This window comes from Ptychodera flava, chromosome 21 (assembly GCF_041260155.1).
Source record: "Ptychodera flava strain L36383 chromosome 21, AS_Pfla_20210202, whole genome shotgun sequence".
NCBI lineage: Eukaryota > Metazoa > Hemichordata > Enteropneusta > Ptychoderidae > Ptychodera > Ptychodera flava.
Window position 1 is genome coordinate 34,215,164 of NC_091948.1, and position 12,730 is coordinate 34,227,893.

A 12,730-nucleotide genomic window follows, 5' to 3' on the forward strand; every position below is an offset into this window, starting at 1 on the left:
TTATAAAACTCTTGCTTTCAGGCACTCACTACCTCAATCAAGCTTTTCATGCATATTTTCCTGTCACTACATTGCCATACCTGTTGAAAATTCAAATGGCTTAGCTAGCACATAGAACAGTAGAGGGCCCCCCTCTACTGTCTATGGCTAGCATTACAAAGTTCAGTATCCACCTCACACTGTCAAAGACAACTAACTCTCCCTGCAAACAATTCTGTCACAAATAATGCAAAGGAGGAAGTTGCTTTAGACTTTATCAAAAGTTGATCAAGCACTTGTCAGTTGTGTAGAGTCAAAAACTAAGATTTTTAAAATAAAAAAAATATCAGCAAACAATTTCCAATTTGATACTTATGGTATTTTACTTGTTGATAACACGAAAAATGCCAAGCAAATTATTACAAAGAAATGACTAAGATTTTAAAATACCTGTATTAGCTGACTCTTGATTCCAGAGAAAAGTTGAGGAATGTGAAAATGATTTAAATAAGACTGGAATCTTCTCTGACAATTATATCTAGCAAATGTAATTGTATCACTGGATCATACAAAGAGAACAGTAAATATTATACCATAGTCTAGTATCCAGCTCTCATTTTGAATTCAAAACTTTCTTATTTTTAATTCAAAGTAGTTCAAAACCGAGAAATTTATCAGTTGATGGAAATGCCATTGGCTGATGATATCTTCAAGGTGGGCTTCCCATATACATGACTGGAAGAAACATGTTTGTAGAATAATGACAGAGACAAAGCATTGTATCTATAATATGAAACTCTACTGACTGGGAGACATAGTTTACTAGAAAGCTGTCTGTGATTATTCGTAATTGTGTGTTATATGAGACTAAAACAAATTATATTTTATTTATCATTTTATGCAAGAGAAGGAGTTAATTACACGGTGCGTTACTAGCTTTCAGATAGTGAGAAAGGTTATTAGATAAATGATCAAATTGGATCAAAACAGGCTGCAAATGGCAAGCGTTGATTCAAATTGATTGTTGTCAATTATTAGATATGACCTACAGACAACAAACTTTATTAGTATTACTGCACAGTTTGACATCACCTACACCAAGATACTCATATCAAAGAAAATTGTGTGAAGGAATGTGTAGCCAGTTTTTGATGAACCTTAGAGCATTGTACAAGCAACAATACAATTAATTTAGTCATAACCTAGAGGTAATATTTACACTTACATGTATCAAATTGAAACCATGATTTGGTGTATCTTTTGGATAAGAAAAATCTTCTCAGGTAAGCTATTAGCCGTGTGTGGTAGACCCAGTGTTTCATTTTAAACACCTTTTCCACAGTGAATACCTGTTTTTTCTTTTGTATTAAACAGTATTTAATTTAAACACTAAAATTTTCATGTGCTTTGTTTGTTTTCTAAGGGAGAAATTCAATTATTTTTACCATGAACTGTAGCAGAAACTGTTATTGCCTGTATAACTAGCGTGTATATACAGAAAGGGAAATTTCAAATATCAAAGAACTTCTAAAAAGTATGCAAAAATGGTTTCAGGGAAAATAATGTTACTTGATATGAAGATTAAAAGTACTTTGATATAGATCAAAAGTGTATGACCATGTAAAGCTCACTGCCAGTATTTAGAGTATGAGAATTTAAGTTACAAACTTAAAGTTGGGCAGATAGGTATTTATCAACATTGAAATATTATTTGAATGTTTTTATTGCTACTTTTAAAGTGTTTTTGTTGACTGTTAGGTTAAGGATTTAACAAAATGAATAATTCAATGGTGCTTGGTGAAAATGATTTCATGTATAAATTCTGTTGTTCTATATTGGTACGTCCTTTGGATGTTACAATAATAGGATACTTCTCTTTCCAATAGAATTTTTGTAATCATTTATGCACCTTATGCACTGTTGTCCAGAATTTTATTATTGGAGTCAAATTGTATGTACCATGGTATATTGGAACAACGCAAAAGTCATTTAGAAGCTAAATAATGAAATCACTTCTGATTTGTAACATTTTATATTTTAGTTTGAAAATTCTGTGTATGTTTGTAGCCATGTCAATGGCAGAGAAAATATTTTTCAATTTTAATAATAGATAGACCATAATTTAAATTATTTTATTTTCAAGGTTGTTGCTTGTAAAGAGAGGAAAAGTGCATTGACGTTATCATCTGTGACATAGTTTGCCTTTGCCTGTCTGGTATTTTAGAGGTGAAAATGATATGTGTCCAAGTTGATTATAATGGTTAATAATCAATCTAAACTTGTGTTACTATCGGAGCATCAAGAGGTACTCCAATAGTAACATGTAAGTTTCATTTAAAACATCAGCAATGTCTGTTATCTCTAGCATAATTATGTGGCGTGTCTAGCCATCCATAGTATTGTCCACGGCATATGAGTTAGAAAAATGTGCTTCTATGAGGAAAGCTGGTTAGTTAAATAATCTAACTGAAATAAATGATAATTTGATTATTCCTTCCGTATTCCTCCACCGGTGTTTATTTTGAAACCTAAAAGTAGTAAGGCATTTGGTCTTCAAATCATCACTTTGGATCACATTTTGTGTAGTATGGAACTGAATTTCACAACAGTTTGAATTCGACCTTTAATGCCCCCAAAATTTGTTGGTTCTGTTTATTTTCTAAGTCACACAAAGTATTTTGAATTCAAACAATAAAAGCATGCATTTCAAAGTGTTGGCCTCAAACCAATGAAATTTGATATTGCATCGGTATTCAACATTCCACATAGGTAATGGTTGTTTTGACATGTACAATAATTGAGCTTTTCCTGGAATTCTGTAGCCTAGAATCCTATTCGTCCCCTTGCCTCCGTACCTCCGACCCACTCCCAATTGAGTGGGTCGGAGGTACAGAGGCAAGCGGACGAATAGGATTCTAGGCTAGGAATTCTGAGACATACTTCAACACTGCGGATTTTTATATCCCCGGGGCCTTTTAACTAAAAGGTAGGGTAGCTTTTCTTAATCTACACACTCAAAACTGGCTACAAGCAAACATGAAATTCTTCAATGCGTTATCTGACATGTATATTAAATGTTTTTTTCCTATAAACCCTAAAGTACAGCATATCTGACTTGATGAGTATGCATGGTCATCTGTCAGTGACAGAAATGAATGAAAGTTCAGAATTAGGTGATGTATTAACATGTGTAATGTTGTACCACAAAGTCATCACTTGATGCCATTACAGTAATTGCTAGACAGAGAATCTACCAAATGCCTGGCCTATGAAATCCATTTCAAAACCACCCTGTGAAGAGGCAATTACACCGTATTTTATGAGAGTATCTGTCAGCTTTTGATTGTATTTTTTGTTCCATGCTTCATTATTTAATAATAATCTTCATTAAACAGTTTATGTGAACAAACTCACCAGACAATGACTGTATGCAGTGCAGTCTGTATATTTAAAACATGTTTGTTTTAAAAGGTCAATTTTACTATATCCAAAGTTATGAAATTGTGAAATATTGTAAACCATGCACATCAACAAATGTTACATTTGCTACAGTTTACACAGAAATCAATTGTCATAAATAAAACTATAATATAACGTCTTTAGTTGCTCCTCACGTCTTTCGCAGTATCGTCATGTAAAGGTGAGTTTACTCACAATCAAAATAACTTTATTGCTTAGTTGCAAGGATATTTTGTGTTAACAGAAGGGAAAGTTTATACAAGTTGTTGTTTCACATATTCTACCAATAAAGACAATCAAAGCAGACTGGATGCGAATAATCTTTCACTGCAAGAACATATTAGTTTCATGCCATGCAGTCAATTTGGTCATGGCTGTAATTTTTGATGGAGAAATGTCATGTGTATATGGTCCTAATTGTTCATCTAAATGTCAAGAATATGGTGCATTATTTTTCAACTTTACTGAAGTGGCACATTGAATTTGAGACAAAGCAAAGACATGTCATTCTAACAAGTGCCCAACAAATTAATGATATATTTCAGTAATCAAAATGTAAAACCATTTGTGCTTTAATGTAAAGCAGTCTTGAATTGTGTTATCTTGGAGATGTATTTTACGCTGTGAAAAGGGATAGAGTTTTAACCTGTTGGTGTTCACCCCAATATCCTGTAAATAGGTCCATATTACCATTGATAATAACAATAGGTTTTGGGCCAAACCTTGGTGGTGAAAGGTTTATAAAATGGCTTCTTAACATGATACAAACAATCACCAAATGTATGAGGAATTCTAATAGGCCATATTACAACCACCAATAAGAGTCATTTAATCACTTTAATGTGTTGAGTATCTGTGTGATATGCTGAGATAGTATGATTCAATGTTTTCTACTCTGCAGTGTGTTTGTCAATGTACTGGCAGCTGTTGTATTCACCACAGATGACAGTAAGTTACAACTGAGTAAAATCGGGGGAGGGGCTACTCTGTCTTTCAAAAGCTCTTATGGAAAGGGAGGGGGAAGGGGGTAACCGCATTTTCAAAAATGCAATAGTTGAACATAAGTAGTTATCTCTATCGTAATTCGCAAAAGACCATGTTTCAGTATCACAAACATGGCCAAGCCACTCATCAAAACAACTTAACCCTTTGAGTGCTGTATTTTTTCCCACCAAAATTTTAGTCCAACATTTTACAAATTTTATGGACTTTTCTGTAATATTTCTCATAATTTTGGACCAAATGAACACATTTCATTGGCCTCAGTTTTTTTTTTAAATTTTGGCAAAAATCTGACAAAAATTGATTGAGGTATATTTTATAAGAATGACAAAAATTGACTTTTGTGCTCAAAGGGTTAATTTGTGTTCTATTGCATCATTTAATCTGAATCTTGAAAATGTAGAGAGAGTCTTGCTTTAATATATTTCAAATTCTTTGTATGACTAGTGAAATAGGTAAAAAATCACATACCATCCAGGGTTTTCTCTTGACTCTGCGATTGCGCAAATTTTGCGAGCCATTGTCCGCCGTGGAAAAGTTACTGATAGTGCGGAAGTCGCGCACAAAATAAAGCAAGCCGCGTCCATATACATGAGGGTGACAACTGTGAATCAACAGTAACTGCCCCCTAAAATGTCAAAGTCTGAGCTGCCCTCTTATTTTGATGAACGGGGCACAAAGTGCCCCTTTCGATGAACATGCAGAGAAAACACTGACCATCACTATGTCCTAAGAAGCCAAGCCTAATATCTTTCACTTTATTCAGATTGTTTTTATTTGCAAATCACAACTACACAAATCATTGTTGTTCAATAAAAGCTATATTTTATTATACAACATGAAAGAAGTGTGCACACAACTCTGCATTTAAGATAAATCATATCACATCACATCACATCACATCACATCAGACATGGAGTTATGCTCTGACAAAGATGATGATGATGATGTTAGTACAGGAAATAGCCGTGAGGAAGATGAAGAAATGGAAACAGTGCATGCAGTGTACAATAAATCTGGATGGTTAGCACGTTGTTGGAAACAAACACTTGTTCGGTGAATGCATGCCCATAAAACATGAGAGATAAACTGACTTACTGTTATTGTTTTCTTTGTACATAACAGACATGTTTTATTTATCCCCACAGCAAGGACAATGCTGATGATATGACTTTTTCTTTCTACAATGCGTCTTGCCTCTTTAGAAATATCTACATACTTTGACATACATAAACTGGAACAATATCATAGTTTATAAGGTAGTTTATAACTTATTCCTACTGTTTTTTATACAGCGTGTCATAGTTTTTCAAATATTTTTTCTGGGGGAGGGGTTCGTATAGTTTCTTATTTAAAATGGGGGTCATTTTTTTTTAGCAGTTGATGCAGGGGGTCTTATTTTTTTAAAACCAATTGCAAAAATTTCAGACCCCACCCCAACGTAAACTCCGAATTGAATAATATTTGAAACATTTTATGCTTAGGTGTTTTCATACAGCAGAAGTTCACAAATAATAATGAATGTCAGTATATTCCATTGCAATAGCAAGAAATCTGTTGAATATCAGTATGTACAACAGACCTTTTAGGGTTAGGAAGTATGCTGTTGTGGTCAATTAGAATAGTGCATTGTGTTCCAAAATAGTATTTCATCAATTGTACTATGAAGTGTAATTATAACGATCAGTAGATACTGAACTCCATAATTATATATTTCCTTATCACTGATATAACAGGACAAGCAGCTGTGGATTATTTTTGTTGATCTTTTGTTAATTTAACTTAATCTGATAAAAATCAGATTAGGAAGAACTGCAGAGAATTCAGCCAAGGTGGAAATACCACCATATCTTTATCTGTTTCAAGGACAAGACTGTATTGTATGGCTCAGAGTTCTTGTATATTTGACTGATATGTGCAAATACTGAGAAGAGTGACTTAAATTCTGCCTAAAAAAGTTAACTTTTAATATGCATATGTTTTCCCCATACTACTGATGAAAATTTGATGTTTAAAAAAAAAAAAAAAAAAAAAAAAAAAATCATTACACAGATGTATTGGAGCATCAATGGAAAGTTATGTGTATTTGAAAGTTTTATATTAGAAAGTAAAAATCTGGTAAGTAAAATATTGTGGATCATATATCAGTTCACTACATGCAACAATGATTCATGTGAATTTTTACACAACTGTAATGACTGTAATAAGATATTTACAAATAGTGCTGATTGAAGTATGCTGCAATACAGTAAAGTGTTTGTTCAATGTGTTGGTGGATTTAATTATGCATTGAGTTTACTTTACATCTCTAGATGAATAGAAGGCAATTTCATCGCCATAGAAATGCCAGTGTAAGCATTGCATTCTGTTAGCACAGCGTGGATGGCATTGGTTTGAAATGGTGTGTGAAAAACAATGTAAATTGACTTGCACACAGTTACAAATGTCATTGAAAGGAGACCTTTTTAACTTTGCTTATTCATGTATACCCCCAGGGTGATATCCCCATGCCCAAGTCACATAATTAGAAATTCTGAAGTCTGTTCTGAAATTAAAGAATAATTTTTATGACTACAACAAGTATCATTTCTCAGAGGATGTTTAATTTGAATATAACAATTTAGTCCTTAAGATAAGCAATTTTAGAAATAACTAAAATGATGTTGAAACAATTTTAATCAAATTGGCATTTTAATATTACACTCTGACATTGCTTTGTCAAATTTGCTTATGTTTCTTGCATATACCCTTTAAAACAATGTTCATGTAAAATTACTAAAATTTATCTTAATTGAGAAATGACATGCATTAGATTTTGAATATTGAATAATATATTAATATTCATGTCAATGTTTATAATATAATGAGACCTTTGTCTAGTAAGATTTCAGTAAAATATTTTCTGTTATTCATTTCAATACAATATCTGAAATATTTACCGACAGGTAAACACAGGAAATGGTGGCCATGGATTGTTGTAGAGTGATTTCATTTGGTTTGCTTTGAACCAAAACTATTTTAATATTTGTACCTGCAGTCTTACATGAATGTTTCTTTTTAAAAGGGGGGGGGGGTGTCGGAACTGCACGTGTGCGATTTTGTTGTTTATTAACAATGCATATCATGCATGATATCTATATGCATCACTTCAACATAACTGCAACTTATAAAGTTTTCTTATGATATTCATTGTTAACAAACATGTTTCAACTTTCATCAATCGCCAACGTACCCTAGATACAGTGTTTACATAGGTCGTAGGGGTCCTTGGCAACCTTTCCGAGCAGAGTTCCGACAACCACTCCCCTTTAACTATTCATCTATTCCTAAGTAACATGTACTTTTGTGTGTGTGCCATGTGTGTGTGTGTGTGTGTGTGTGTGTGTGTGTATATATATATATATATTTATATATATATATATTATATATATATATATATATATATATATATATATACACACACACACACACACACTGTCTATATACCATATATATATATATATATATATATATATGGTGATAACAGGGAGGGAATATTATATATATATATATATATATAATATATATATATATATATATATATATATATATAATAATATATAATGGATAGATGATGTACAACTGGGCAACATTGTAATATTGTAAGAGCGTCACTGTCTCCAGCAGTGAAACGTTTTCATTGCCTTAAGCTCTAATGCTGGTATTTTATGTAAATAAACTGAAAACATTTATGTGTGTTAGTCAGATCGATAAAACGTTCTGTGAAAGCTCTCAATCATTTTGCCACTGTCACCATTGGAGATTGTTACTATGGTTACAGATTTACTGGATATAAAGTGACTAAGATACATACAGTCACTGTCTCTTTGTGTGCTCATTTATGAATGCCAGTGACGCGAATAACAAACTTTCAGTAATAAAACTGGTATTTATTTAGATGAGTTTATTTTGAATAATCTGTGGAGCAAATTTTTTAACGTAATGAACACATTCCATTTGTGAATAAGTGATTACTGTATTCAGCCTCAGGTTTGTACTGGAAAACAACTGTTACGGTGATTCTTTGAAAGATATACTGTACTCGTCCGAGTATAAGCCTCCGGTTCGGCAACACTAAACAGCTGCATAACTAGGGGAGGGGCTTATACTCGAGCAACCCCATGTTGTCTGGCATGGACGCTTAATTTATGCTAATTTTATGCACGATTTTTTTCAACACCACTCGATCTTTCTATCGCTTTCAAAATAGACTTACACATCCAAAGAAACTGATTGTACAATCTCTGAATACAGAAGTGACATTTCGGTGAAATTCAGCGTCAAAAAAACCCCCCAAACTTGAAACAAAGACGTCATGTATGCTGCTGATCAACAGTAATGTGAACAGGCATGCATTGCCTACACGGAAAGGCAACTCAATATTCCAGTATCAAACTGTCTACATCTTGTGAAAACAACAACATAGAAGTGAAAATTGTAATAGTCACCAGGAAAAGTCTTCACAAATGAAAGGATAAATTGCTTCAAACAAAAGAAACTGCATGTTTCAAGCATGAAAACATCGTGGCTGTGAATGAAATGAACAATGGCCGACGTGAGTGAGACTATTCTATTTAGGCGACGGGGGTGAGCAGGGTGAAAGAATCAAGATAGCACTGGGAAAACGTGTCATTTTTCTTACGATGCTGTCAAGGGAACTCCAGTTTCCCATTGTTTTAACATCTTTTAATAGTTTTTTTATTATCTAAAAGTAATTTACCAAGTTAAATAACTAAATATACTCTCCTAACCTTTCTGTATTGGAGTTACACTAGGGTAGGGGCTTATACACGGATGTAATGCATTTTCTAAAATCCTCTGAAATCAGTAGGGGGGCTTATACACGAGCAGGGGCTTATACTCGGACGAGTACGGTAATTCTATTTCTGATGAGCAAAAAGTAAATTATTTTGTGTGAATAGTAAGTATCTAGCAAATGGTTTTCAAAGTCATCTTATTTGGTCAGGAAATACATTGTTCAGTTCAGATAGGATGAAATTGTTGTGTTTATAACATGAGCTGTTGATTTTATTGAAAGAATTACTTCCATATAAATATTGGTGAGTTTATACAACATATGGTACAATGGTATGGAATTGTGTGGTACATGTATGTACTTATTGGTATTTTACAACACATACAATATCATTTTCCAAATATTCGCTATATTCATAATATTGTACTCTTGCTATTTCCTTGCATGTGTAAAGTTGAAGTATGATGAGAATACCAGTACCATATATCAATCTAAGTGACTTACATACATTTTATCTATGAACTTCAATACAATGTAGGGTATGTCATGTTGCTGATCAAAAAAGTCTCAGTATAGAGCACTTAGTTATAGTCTGTTTGGACTTTGCTTAATACCATAATTGTCAGGGCTCATTAATGTTAGACGTGGCTTCTAAAAATTTCAATATTCCTTTGCAAAGCTTTGTAAGTGTACATATATACATGTATACCGGTATTTCCCAGATAAACTCCTCAGTTTTATCTGATGCAGGTGTAGGATGGCTGAAATATTACAAAGTTCAACTAGTAGGATTTTTTAAAAGTCATTGGATCAAGTTTTCTAATGTTTACAACTCAAAGAGAAGGGCATAATTATTTGTTCATAAGCACTGACAACATCAAATGTAAAATCCCCTAGAGTATTCTGCCATAACTGATAATATACAGTTCTGACTGTTCAGTTCTAAAAGGATGCTGTCTTTTTGTGCTTTTCTCCATTTATGATGGGTGTTCAAGAGTAGCCAAATTCTTTTTTTGTTCAGTTTCTGAAAACTGATATTTTCCTAATTTCTTCAACAGTACTGTCTCCTTTATCGTCAAATGAAACCATCAATGTCACTAATTATTTGTGTTACCACTGATCTGGCAATGTCTAGGAAAGCAATTCATTACAACCATATAGCCATTACTTACTTAATTAATAAATTACTATTGGTGTTTGAAACTGAAACTTTCACAAAATAACGTAAATTCTTTTTCTTTCTAGCGATGAATTAGAATATAGTTAGTTTATACTTCTTAATATCTCTCACTTGAAATGTAAGTAAGCAAGAATTACAAACACGCTGTGGAATTGATGCATAAAGCAATTTACTTAGATTCAATAGTCAGATGGCACTTAACAAGCAGTTCAGTTTACAAGTATACCGGTAGTACTCAGTGTTTCCTTACAACATGCAAAAATGTGCATCATGCTTACAACATGCCAGAGTGTGCATCACAGAGATTTAATTTTGAAAAATGTCGTACTAAAGTTTGACTAATCAAATTCACATTAACACTGAGGCAAACAAAATTACCATCAAATCCATTTTTACCGACTTATTTATAATACACAAAATAAATTTATACTATGCATTAAACTGTAGTCATAATACAGCATTGTTTTGCTTAAAATGATTTTTGTTTAAATTAACAAGCGTGCAGGTATGCCTTTGTTTATTTTCAGTATATATAATCAGTATTTATTCCAAGTTGAGATCGATACATGGAAGTAAAACCTAAATATTCATACTCCGGAAATCTATTTGTAGAATGTAAAAGTTAGGGTTTTGTTTACGGTAGTGTACTATCTAAAATCAAGTATTCAAAGTTTGAGGTTATTTCTGTGCAATGATGTATTTTCTATTGTATCTCATGAATAAGGTTTTTATAATGAAGCAGGGTAGACAGGATACTAAATGACTTTGCCCATTGTTTAATGAAGCAGTGTAGACAGGATACTAAATGACTTTGCCCCATGTTTAATGAAGCAGTGTAGACAGGATACTCAATGACTTTGCCCATTGTTTAATGAATCAGTATAGACAGGGTACTCAATGACTTTGCCCACTGTTTAATGAAGCAGTGTAGACAGGATACTCAATGACTTTGCCCATTGTTTAATGAAGCAGTGTAGACAGGATACTCAATGACTTTGCCCATTGTTTAATGAAGCAGTGTAGACAGGATACTCAATGACTTTGCCCATTGTTTAATGAAGCAGTGTAGACAGGATACTCAATGACTTTGCCCATTGTTTAATGAAGCAGTGTAGACAGGATACTCAATGACTTTGCCCATTGTTTAATGAAGCAGTATAGACAGGATACTCAATGACTTTGCCCATTGTTTAATGAAGCAGTATAGACAGGATACTCAATGACTTTGCCCATGTTTGATGAAGCAGTGTAGATAGGATACTCAATGACTTTGCCCATTGTTTAATGAAGCAGTGTAGTCAGGATACTCAATGACTTTGCCCATTGTTTAATGAAGCAGTGTAGACAGGATACTCAATGACTTTGCCCATCGTTTAATGAAGCAGTGTAGACAGGATACTCAATGACTTTGCCCATTGATAATGAAGCAGTGTAGACAGGATACTCGATGACTTTGCCCATTGTTTAATGAAGTAGTGTAGACAGGATACTCAATGCCTTTGCCCATTGTTTAATGAAGCAGTGTAGACAGGATACTCAATGACTTTGCCCATTGTTTAATGAAGCAGTTTAGATAGGATACTCAATGACTTTGCCCATTGTTTAATGAAGCAGTGTAGACAGGATACTCAATGACTTTGCCCATTGTTTAATGAAGCAGTGTAGACAGGATACTCAATGACTTTGCCCATTGTTTACTGAAGCAGTGTAGACAGGATACTCAATGCCTTTGCCCATTGTTTAATGAAGCAGTGTAGACAGGATACTCAATGACTTTGCCCATCGTTTAATGAAGCAGTGTAGACAGGATACTCAATGACTTTGCCCATCGTTTAATGAAGCAGTGTAGACAGGATACTCAATGACTTTGCCCATTGATAATGAAGCAGTGTAGACAGGATACTCGATGACTTTGCCCATTGTTTAATGAAGCAGTGTAGACAGGATACTCGATGACTTTGCCCATTGTTTAATGAAGCAGTGTAGACAGGATACTCAATGACTTTGCCCGTTGTTTAATGAAGCAGTGTAGATAGGATACTCGATGACTTTGCCCATTGTTTAATGAAGTAGTGTAGACAGGATACTCGATGACTTTGCCCATTGTTTAATGAAGCAGTGTAGACAGGATACTCAATGACTTTGCCCATTGTTTAATGAAGCAGTGTAGACAGGATACTCAATGACTTTGCCCATTGTTTAATGAAGCAGTGTAGACAGGATACTCAATGACTTTGCCCATCGTTTAATGAAGCAGTGTAGACAGGATACTCAATGACTTTGCCCATCGTTTAATGAAGCAGTGTAGACAGGAT

The 12,730-nt window shown here is 33.7% G+C and overlaps 2 protein-coding genes across 2 annotated transcripts in view; one reads left to right on the forward strand and one right to left on the reverse strand.

Moving 5' to 3' along the window:
• LOC139122088 (adiponectin receptor protein 1-like) overlaps window positions 1-12,730 on the reverse strand; it is a 268,597-nt gene that overhangs the window by 19,063 nt on the left and 236,804 nt on the right. The gene's annotated exons all lie outside the window — the stretch shown is intronic.
• LOC139122091 (regulator of G-protein signaling 9-binding protein-like) overlaps window positions 1-12,730 on the forward strand; it is a 71,174-nt gene that overhangs the window by 1,185 nt on the left and 57,259 nt on the right. The window lies entirely within an intron of this gene.